General features: G+C 37.4%; 1 protein-coding gene across 2 annotated transcripts in view; it reads right to left on the reverse strand.

The window, feature by feature from the left end:
• LOC150083295 (ATP synthase F(0) complex subunit k, mitochondrial-like) overlaps nt 1-8,891 on the reverse strand; it is a 42,235-nt gene extending 33,344 nt beyond the window's left edge. The window contains exon 1 of one of the 2 annotated variants that reach the window (XM_090377159.1): nt 8,780-8,891. The gene's annotated coding sequence lies outside the window, so the exon portion shown is untranslated. Of the gene's footprint in view, nt 1-8,699 lie in introns of both variants that reach the window. The other variant, XM_090377160.1, reaches the window with a different exon arrangement.
• Nucleotides 8,892-11,923: the final 3,032 nt, after the last annotated feature.

Raw genomic sequence — 11,923 nt, forward strand, 5'->3', positions numbered from 1 at the left:
TGCAAAATTGGTTCAAAGGATGAAGTAAGTAAATTTGGCTTTATTCCAGGAAAAATAATAAAAAAATAAATTCCAACAATTTCCGTAAAGCTTTTGATACTGTTCCACATGAAAAAATACTGTACAAATTACAGCAATGTGTTATTATCAAAAATTACCACTACGGATAAAGGGTTGGTTAAATAGTACAAGCCAGAGTAGTTTAAATGACTATTGTTTCTTTATGGACCAATATTATTAGTCGATATTGATCTAGGGAAAGTACATAGATGGACTGAAAAATGGCAATTGAGTTTAAACTGATAAATGTAAGGTACTGCATTTTAATAGTAGCAAATTCAAAATATTTGATAATGAAAAAGATCTAAAAGGTAACTAACTGTATATCCCAACACAAAGGTCTCTGAGTGGCACAGAAATTCTACTAGGCACTTATGAAGTTCTGTCAATGATATTATTATTATTAGCTATATGGTGCAAGGAAGCCTGTGGCTTATGCTGCACCAGCCAAAAAAAAAATTCCCCGAGTTACTCTGAGTGAGAGAGAGTCAAAAGTAGAAGGTAATCACCAAGAAAGAGAAGAATGATGATATCCAGCTCAGGACCCTGGGTGTGCCAAGCCCATACTCACCAGATGTGAGCCCCTGGACCTTTGCAAGCAGAGACAAACAGGTGATTACCTCATGCTGCACAGTTTATAAGAGCTGATACATTGATAATAAACTATTTTTTACTGAAAAAACAAAGAACAAATTCACTTATATATTATCTATTTTACATTTGGGAGTTTCATCTTGAAAATATAGAATGCAATAAACATACTACTTTCAATGTTTACTCTCAAACATGGGTAAAATTCATAACTCTACAAAGCACATCTTTATTTATCCCAGAAACTACTTTACAAATACACATCTTGGAGACTTCAGTAATTCGTAGCTTAGTTATGTGCACATGGCACTCTTCAGCTCCAGTGTATACATGGCTCTTGTTATATCTCCATAACATCAAGGGAAGAAAAGCAAGCAGCCATGATACAGCTCCAAAACAAAAAAGAGCCTGATTAGAAAATCCCTTAGATGTTCTAATTTAATTAGTCAGATGAGAAAATCTATTAATCTTTTGCACAAAAGACTAACACCTACTCTCAGGGCCGTGCAAAGGTACTTGGGGGCCCAGATGCAAAAGGGATTAAGGGGCCTTATTTATGTTGACTTTGATGGCTCCCTTGATTGGGGGCCCCCCCTGGTGCGACACATCCAATGCATCCTCCATTTGCATGGCTCTACCTACCTAGCCATATAAGATGTTACTCCATCATGTTGATATAATATTCTGCCTATGTCGCCAATTTCCCTAAACTGTGGGTAGAGCTCTGGAATCACATCAGTCTAGGATGGTCCCAAGTAGCTGCCAAAAGGGCTATACTTACCCACCCACCTCCCATGATCAAAATAATGAGTTTTTTTTACAGCTATATGACGATTAAAACTTAATGATTCCCAAGAGCACTGCTGTAGTCCCACCCCCTCAAAAAAATCTCACAATCCCGGGACCACCCCAGGTCATATTAGCATTCGTGTTGACTAAACAAGGTTTGCATTTTCAGATTTGAAAAAGACCAATAACAACATTAAAACAGGCCAATCATTTCCAATGAATGATGTGGAAATGCACAAACTTGATGAGGATTATCAGTCTTCAAATGAAAATGTGCTTTATCACTCAAAACATTTTCTTTTTAGGTTCAAGTATTGCCCATTTTGACTCCACAAAATGCATACAGAAACTGAGTTGGCAAAGGTAAAAAAAAGCCAACACCAAAACCACGGCAAATTTACCGGACAAACTGGTTTGCCACTACCACACTTTCTCCCTGCATTCTCAGTAACCAGACGATGCATGTTATTGGTATTGGCAGTAGAAGTCGAGTACGATATATTGATTGACATGTATGATGACAGACAATAACATCATAGCGCTAAGTGGTTCACTGACATTATATGTATATATATAAAGAATTTTTTTTCTTTTCCTATTATTTCCTATTAAAGCTAGGTAAGGAAACTTTTTCATATTATGTAGAGCTGCTGGAATGAGTACAGAGAAGGGCAACAACATTAGCAAGGAAAAAAATGGGATACACTTACCAAGAAAGGCTTCAGTTCTGCAAACTGCAGCATCGAGAGACGAGGCACCTGCAGGGCAATGTAATTAAGGTATGTATTAAGGTAGGTAAGTTATGTAATGTATTTAAGGCTTTGACTGGCTTGAGCAAACTCAATGCTGATGGGGTTCTTCCTCTTGATCAGACTATGCACATGGGGGGGCATAAATTAAAATTGAGGAAGGATGGCTGCAGAACGGATGTGCAGAAGTTTGCCTTCAGTTAATGGGTGGTTGATTGCTGGAAAAGCTTCCATCTGTTGTTGTGGAAGTGGATAATTTGAATAAATTCACTAGACAAACTATTGGAGAGTATGAATAGGAGAAATGGGCATTTTTTTTGGTTGATCCTGTATAAGCTTGCTTTCTTGCATCATTTGTCACTATAAATACTAATATTAAAACAAATGATTTGCTACGAAACCTTTAGCCATTACAAACAGCCTCTAGCCTCCAAGCTCACATACACCCAATGATCCACTCTATAGCAGCGTTTCCCAAACTTTTTTTAGTCACAGAACACTTTTCATCTTGCAATATATTGACAGAACACTTATAAACAGTCGAACTGCTATTGAAAAAATTGAAAAAATTTGTTATAAAGAAATATGACCTTTTCAACAATGAAAAATACTGTAAATTCAGAAATATAATAAAAGATGGGAAAAGTGGGAATGAATTTTAAAACAATTTATTAATATATACATATTAAGAAATGACTACTTACACATGATTCCTACAATTTATTAGTACAATTAAGAATTATGTCGTAAAATATTTGGTTATTTTTTGTTGTACACCGGATTCTACTGTACACCGTTTATAAAAATGTTCGTATTTGTTTAAAAACGTTAAACACTCAGATATATTTTCTGTTACATTTTCTTCCCACTGAAAGCCTCAATGCAAAGTTTCAAATGCTGCCAACATTTTTTTGGAAGGTTTAATATTGCCTTCATTTTCACGAAACTCATTGTCGATATTGTCACTAGTTCTTTAAATACGCTCCAAAATGTTGGAGTCACTCGGATATTCAGCTACTATATAACATCATTATCAACTCTTAAAAATTCATCAAGAATGATTTCTCCACTGATAAACCTTGCTTGGAATTCTTCTCAAGATTGCTCAGTTTTCTAATAGTTCATCCCTCTCATCTCTGTTAATTAGCATTTTAGAAAAACCTGCTTTTGCAAACCAATTCTTAATCATTGTTTCTGTCACATATTTACTCCACACTTTCACCAACTCTGATATGCACATCCACAATCTATAGGTTGGTTGGTTTCTATTCTCAGTATAATATTTTTTCAGTATGCACCTTTGGTAGTGCATTTTCAAATTCTTGATAATGCCTTGGTGCATTGGCTGCAGTTAAGACGAATTATTCAGAAGAAAGAAAACAAGCTTCACACTTGTAAGTTTCAAAATTACCGAGTGAAGGTGGGCAGGGCAGTTGTCAACAATCCATGCGATTTTTCTGTTTTCTTTTGTCATCTTTCTATTGAAATTTAAAATCCACTGCTCAAAAATTTTGCTTCTTATTCAAAGTTTTCTGTTGTAGTCCAACTCTAAAGACTTTATTCCTTTGAAACATCAGGGTTATTTACTTTTGCCTATTACTAAAAGCTTCAGTTTTTCATTACCAGCCATATTTGCAACCAAGAGTGTAATTCTCTCCTTACTATTTTTACCACCTACACAGTTATCATCTTTAAAAGTCAGTCTTGTTTGGCAAACATTTAAAAAATAAACGTTTCATCAACGTTAAATGTCTTTGGACTCAGTCCTCCATAATTTTTTTTCAAAACTGTTTCTTTCCAATGGGTGTAGTCTTCTTCGATTTCATCAACGTTAAATGTCCAAAGACATTTAACGTTGATGAAACGTTTATGTTTTAAATGTTTGCCAAACAAGACAGTGACTTTTAAAAGGTGATAACTGTGCAAGTGGTAAAAATAGTAAGGAGAAAATTACAATTTCATCAGAAATAACTTTTTCGAGTAAGCCATACTCTTTAAATTTGTCCAGCCAACCAGAACTGTCTTGGAATGTTTTATGCCCCAGAAGAGATGCATACTCCATAGTCTTTTCTTTTATTAATAGCCCTGATATCAGCATGTTTTTGGTCTTGAATCAACTTCATCCACTTAAAAACTGCTTCATCTACATCTTCCCAAAGGCATAATTTTGCATGCTTCCAACTGGGTCCCGTTCCCTCAAACAGTTTGAGAATCGAAACAGGATTTTTCAGAATGGTTGACACACTACTGGCAGTGACATCAAATTTTAAAGTGATTTCTTTTTTATTAATGCCATGATCTACACTATTAAGCACTTCCACTTTTTCACACTACACTCAAGGATTTCCTCTTAGACACTGTACGGATACTTGCACAGCAGTTAAAATAAAGCTGAAATTAAGGACCACTTGTAGCTACCATGTAAACAGACAGGTGAAATTTAGTGGAAGTGTGGATGACTCATTTCTTCTAAACAGATGAATTTCCGAGATAAAGGAAAATCACTCTCTCCTAATTCTCTAATAGGATGCTTAAGGTAGAAAATAGGTTGACGAGAGCCAATGTCCACATCGGGAATATGCCTTAATCTTTGCCAATGGCTGTGGACAGCTGACCACTGGGACTTCTCGGCATAGTAGTGTATACATTGTATAGGTTTTAATTCTTTTTAGCCATTGCTGACCCACTGCTAAGCAAAGGCCTCTCCCAACCTTCCATCTTTTTCTATCCCGTGCCGTGGCTGGCTAGTTTCCTCTTGCAGGGTTTTACAGGCACTATTAAATTGTAAAATAGTTTTAGCTCTTAATTCATGAAATTAAAGCCTTTAGTTATTAAAAGCTAATGGGATTAATGCTTAATCCTTTTAGCTCTTAATTCGTGCTTTTTACAGCATCAGCTTTATTTCATAAAGGCCAGAGATGTGAACAATGTGTATCCAGTCTCAAAATCGGTTCGTTATATGGAAATTCTTTGTTATAGGGAATCAATTTTCAATGTAATGACCAAGGGCAAATCAAAAAAGTTTGCTACATAGAAAATTTCGCTATATGGAAGTTCATTAAAGAGAAGTCTGACTGTATTTATGGAACACTTATGGAACACAAGTTTAGCGGGAGCCAAAGAACTCTTTGGTAATATTTTATTACATACAAAGCACGGAGCATCTTTATTTCCAACACATGTAAAGCCAAAATTCAAATAACTGTCATCGTACTTTAGTTTCGGTCTTTTATTAGTTGGTTTCTGTTTTTTCACTTCTGATTTTTTGGGGAACAAAAGGCTGCACTGTTCATCCTCACCTTGAAGTGTGACAATGTTGTGTTCATTTTCATCAACCACAGTTGCACTACTTGAAGTACTTTGCTTCTCGTTTAAAGTTCCTTCTTTCCATGACAAATCCATGGTCATTTATTTTAATAATAATATTTCGAAATACCGATAATTATCAAAAAAAATTTAAACAAGGAAATGAGTTTAGTTACCATATCGGTTCGCTCCCCTCTCTCCTTCAACCCATGTATTCCAGGCTAAATTGCATACGAATGGCATATTAGATCACTACATTGCTACTTTTTCGTATATGTCATTACCTGTACGCATACTTCTCTATGCAGTGACATCAAATAGTGTTCCATGGTCTATTTGATTATTAGTCTATGCCAGTATATTAATAACAGAAAAAAATAATGTTAAAAATTATAAAGATACAAAAGTGGTGTCTGCTACAAATATGCAAAATTTATTTATTTTATTATTATTTTTTAATTATTAATTACGATTTTTCACAGAACACAGTTTGGGAAATGCTGCTCTATAGGATGAGGTCAGGGGCTCAGGGTTGGGCAGTCTTAACTTTTTAGCACTCTTGACTCAAGTAGTATTTCATTATGCGAGCAGTATGACATCTGTAGGATTTGTAATTAAACATCCATAGGGTTTTGGCAGGATCTGGCACCTTAACCACTCAGCCACTCTGGCAAGCAGTGTGACAGTGCATTATCCTGATGATCAAGGTATAGGTCTTCCACGAGGTTCTACCACAATGTAGGTAATGAATTATTACAACCAATTGCCCCAGGCCAAACCTTGAAAAATAGCTCTAGACTGCCATGCTGCCTCCAAACCAACAAAACTTCATTGCTGGGATGATACAATCTAGCAGGTGGCTTTCTCCAAACATTTGCCACACCCAGGCAAGACTGTCAAGACCACGTACCATGACTTGTCACTCCTAATCACAGCTTTCCATTGGTCATGAAAGGCGAGTTTAATGCCAAGCTAAATGGCATCTGGCATTAGTCTGCATGACCATGGTAACATATCATGTAGTGGCCTGTGCACTGTACTGTTGTTGACATGTGTCCTAATCAGCTCACTGCTTGACTGTATGTACAGTGAGTGTTGACCTGTGTTTTGAGTGAACAATCTTTGCAGACTGCTCTCATTACATTCCATCAGCTTTGGAGGTTTCCTGGGTCACCTCATGACCATTTCAGGAACAGTGTGCTTCCATTTGCAGATCGCATTGCCAATCATCGCCCTTAGGATCATCAGTGCCATCAAAAAATCACCTACCGACTCAATTGCTTATGTGACACACTATTATTGTTCTGTGCTAGAAGTCTGTTGATCACAGCATCATGCATTTACAATTGCAGTACTATTTCCTTAAAAAAACTATGCGCACTTCTATACTTGTCTGACATGTAACACTTGGGTAGGACACAACCAACTATCATTGGAGAGGTATCTGAATAATAAAAGGTAGGGCAGAGTATATGGCAATTTTAAGACAGCACGTGGGACTCTATATATACAGATATGGTCACACTTAAAAAATAATAATAATAAATAAAAAAAAGTAAATATGTCTGGTGAGAATGGCAAATGTCACCTATACTATGTAAAAATTCAAAGTGATTTACAGAACACAGTCATCATATATCTCAGAGGAATCTGACTAAAATTTAGCAGGTTATGAGTAGGGACAGTGAAATGAGTGAAGGCAAAATTTTCACTTAATAGTAATTAAACCACAAGGCATGATTCAAGCTAAGAGAGAGGAGATGCAGAATGCATTGTAGGAAGTTTTGGTTTCACAATCAAGTATATCATCATTCTTCTCTTTCTTGGTGATTCCCTTCTACTTCTGACTCTCTCTCTCTCTCTCTCTCAGGGTAACTCAGGATTTTTTTTTTTTTTTTTTTTTGGCTGGTGTTGCATCATGGTGCAAGGAAGCCTCAGGCTTCCTTGCACCATGTTGCTAATAATAATAATATTTAATCAACAGAAAAAGTTGCTTCCATGGGTAGGTGACACCAACAGCTTGAAAAATTCAAAGGCTAGTTAGCTTGGATGAATGAATTTCAAATAAAAAATTTTTTTGGCTAATGCAGCAGAAGCATGGATTTCCTGCCACAGACCAATATTAACACTGATAGTAATAAATTAATTAATATTATAATTAACACTTTATATTTTATTACACAAAAATTTAATAATACTTTAATGAAAATCAAAGGCGCATTTCCAATACTGGCCAGATGCCAGAAGTCCAAGCTTGATTCTTTTTTCTGAATATAAATATGATTTTTATTGTAAGGTTCACCGGTACACGCCGGTACCACGACTTTACAATACCCTTCACGACACCGTGCGGCGCCTCCGTAGCCAGGTGGGAAGGAGCAACAGTGCGTAGCACACGCTTCTTGATTAGACCGGGGTTCGAGCCCGTCACCACCAAATACGGATGATGCGGAAAGGTCAGGGAATGACCACCGCATATCCCGGAGCAATATGGCCTTAGTTGCTAATGCTCCTAAAAAACAAACAACGACGACACCGTGCCCAGGGTTACCGTACATAGTCTATAAACAGTATGTGTTCTGTGGTCGATTTGCTGTATACTGAACGAAAAACCCGTGTTTCCGGGTGGGGAAAAAAAGCTACCCTGAAAATACTGTTCCTGACCTCACTCGAAAGTTTGTTTGTTTGTTATTTGGTTTTTAGGAGCATAAGCAACTAAGGCCATATTGCTCAGGGGATATGCGGTGGTCATTCCCTGACCTTTCCGCATCCTCCATATTTGGTGGTCACGGGCTCGAACCCCAGTCTAATCAAGAAGCGTATGCTACGCACTGCTGCTCCTGGCTACGAAGGCGCTCACTCGAAAGTGTGCTAGGTTATGTATGGTAATGCAAGCTACTTAACTCGCAAGAAAAAACGCTGCACTCGGTTAGCACCAAAGTTTAATCTGACAATTATAAGATCGGTGTTAATCATTATAAAGCAATAGGTACACAATTAGTCGTGTATCAAATTGGTGGATGATTTTTTTTTTTCTTAAATACCGAAAGGAACGGCCTAAAACTGTGGTAACCCACTATAAAATACAAAAACACTATAAAATTACGAATGTAATATTAAAATTGCTAATAAAATACAAAAACACTATAAAATTACGAATGTAATATTAAAATTGCTATACATATATCTTGAGGTTACATGTACCAAGAATAACCTGCTCACTAAATTACAGATACCGACTTCCACAAATTACACCAAAATCAAGAATGTACGGATCTACATACCGTAATAGTTACAGTTGGCTCGTGATATATATCAGGTAACTCAGAGATTTCACGCACAGAGTAATAAAATATATCGCATCTGTGGTTTCACGTACATCTAAAGTGAGTTTAGAGAAAGAAATGCAGCGCCACCTAAGTGTAGAAATTTTGTGCAGTTGGCTTCTTTTTTTTTTTAATGAAAAACACACGAAACTTTTTGGTTGGTAGGTTATTGGGCTCCGTAGCCGCGTGGTCTACGGAGCCCAATAACCTACTAACTATACAATAGCACACGTTTTTGAGTAGATCGGGGTTCAAGCCTCTAACTGCTAAATACGGTCGATCTGCAGCCGCACTAGACCAGCGTGGCAGATTATGGTCCATTTCTCTCAGCATGAATTGTTGAGGAGGCTTCCATCCTGCAGTGGGTTCATAATGGCTGCAGTTTTAGGTTATTGGGTTTTGGAAGGATCAGCAAGTTAAGCTATAATTTACCGTCCAAAAATTCTATAAACAGTATGTGTTCTGTGGTCGATTTGCTGTATGCTGAAGAAAAACCTGAGTTTCCTGGAGGAAAAAAAAAAAAAAAAAGCTACCTCAGCCACATTCTAAAAACACCAATAAAAATTCTTCGCATCATTAACAGGATTCGGACACTGAATTTTTGAACAGTTCTGGAGATGACGGCAATGATATCAAATGTGCTACCCATAACAGCATGAAAGGTATTCAAACCCACAGTATATTCTGCACTGTTCCGGGATATACGTTTAGGAAGAGGAAAGAAGATGCTTGTTGACATTACACTTCAATTTCTGTAGATTAAAATTTTCAGGAAATAAGCGTGAAAATGAGATTTTTCCAGAAAACGGTAGTTGAAGGGATAAATGAGAAGGATGTTAAGCTAGTTCTGCGAGTTTGAAGTTGGACAGTAAAAGGATGCTAACAGGTTGGGCACGTGTTCTCACTGGTCTAGAAGAGAGAGAGTGGGAACAATCGAAACCAGTTCAGAACAATACCCATGGAAATGTTTATAAAAAAAACCACGCAGAAGAAACAGAACGTAGTAATAGTAGTGGCATGTGATGCAAGAAAGCAGTGTATGAGCTTATGCAGCATAAGACAAAAAAAAAAAAATTCACACAACCATTCCCTCTAAATGTTTGTCGGGTTCCTCCTTAAATTTATTTAACCTATCAACTTCCACAACGACAGATTGAAGTTTGTTCCAGCAATTAACCACCCGCTGGCTAAAGGCAAATTTCCGCACATCTATTCTACATCTGTCTTTCCTTAATTTCAGTTTATGCCCCTTAGGTTCGTAATCTGAACAAGTGGAAGAGTCCCATCAGAATTCAGCGTGCTCAAACCATTCAAGGCCTCATACACCTCAATGAGATCACCGCGCAGGTGCATAGTCTCCAGCCATTGCAATTTGCAGAAATTAAGCCTCTCTTGGTAAGAGGATCACTTAATTTCCCTCGCCAATCTTGTTGCCCTTCTCTGTACATGTTCAAGAAAATCTACATCCATCCTAAAATGAGGCCTCTAGACCTGTACGCAGTACTCAAGGCGTGGCCTGACCATTGCATTATACAGAGGGACAATCATCTCCTTTTTCCCTACTAGCAAAATTCCTATATATCATTGACAAAACCCCATGAGTTGTACTGGCAGCCTGTCTGCATTGCTCAGAAAACTTCATATCTGACTGCACAATTAATCTCAGGTCTTTTTCATTTTTTACCACCTTAAGTGTAGTATCACACAGTTGGTACGTTTCTCTGAAGTTACTTCTACCCATATGCAGTACTTTGCATTTATCAATGTTAAACTTCAGTTGCCACTTCTCACCCAACTGCCCAAATTTTCTAGATCCTGTTGCAGTAGCACACTGTCATTAACAACTCTGCCAACCTTTGTATCATCTGCAAACTTCAACACTAAGCCTAATATACTTTCATCAATATCATTGATAAATATACAAAACAACAGTGGACCCAACACCGAACCCTGTGGGACTCCACTAATAACATTATGCCACGAAGAGCAGCACCCATTGATTACCACCCTCTGTCTGCTCCAACTCAACCATCCTCTTATTCACTGTAGCAACTTACCTTAATACCATTCTGCTCCAATTTGTACAATAGTCTTCCATGCGCATCAGTATCAAAAGATTTCCTGAAATCACATCTGGTGAGTATGGGCTTGGCACACCTAGGGTCCTGAGCTAGATATCATCATTCTTCTCTTTACTGGTGATTCCTCTCTCTCTGGGTAACTCGGGAATTTTTTTTTTTTTTTTTTTTCCGCTGGTGCAGCATAAGCCTCAGGCTTCCTTGCAACATATGGCTAATAATAATAATAATAATATCAAAATTATTTTTTCCATCCAGTTCCTTTGTAACTACATCATAATAACCAAACAAATTTGTCAGACAAGAATTTCCCTTAAAAAAACCATGCTGTGTCTGAATTATTGCTGTAGTCTTGTCTAGATGATCCTGCAATGCATCTTTAACCAGTGACTCCATTATTTTACACGGAACAGAAGTTAAACTAACTGGTCTGTAATTACTTGTGTCACCCTTCAATCCCCCTTTGTGAATTGGGGATACATTTGCACTTCTCCAGTCCCTGGGGATCTCCCCTGAGTCCAAGGATGCTCTTATAATTATGGCTAAGAGTTTGCTTACTTCCTTTGCTGCCTCCTTTAATATAACTGGATAGATCCCATCCACCCCAGGTGCGTTTCTTATGTTTAACTTCAACAATTTCTCCTCCACTTTGCTCTCAGTTATTATAAAATCATTAAGCACCCTGCTACAATTTGATAACCTTGTGGCATTTTCAAACCTTGATAATTCCTCATGTGTGAATGTAGATGCAAAATACTCATTCAGTTTGTTTGCTATCTGAAGAGGTTCATCAACAGTCGAACCATTGATATCAAGTGGACCAATCAGATTCATCCCCTTCCTTTTAGAGTTTATATAAGTAAAGAAATCCTTGCTGTTTTTCTCACCATCCTTTACCAAAGATTTCTCGTAATCTGCCTTCGCCTGCCTAACCTCCTTTGTGACTTGTTTACAGACTAGCTTATATCTGCCATGGGCTTCTGTGTCGCCTGATAATTTATATGTATCCCGTGCATTTTTCTTC

The sequence above is a fragment of the Mastigoproctus giganteus genome, chromosome 7 (genome assembly GCF_048544385.1).
Source record: "Mastigoproctus giganteus isolate SK-2022 chromosome 7, ASM4854438v1, whole genome shotgun sequence".
NCBI classification, from domain to species: Eukaryota; Metazoa; Arthropoda; class Arachnida; order Uropygi; family Thelyphonidae; genus Mastigoproctus; species Mastigoproctus giganteus.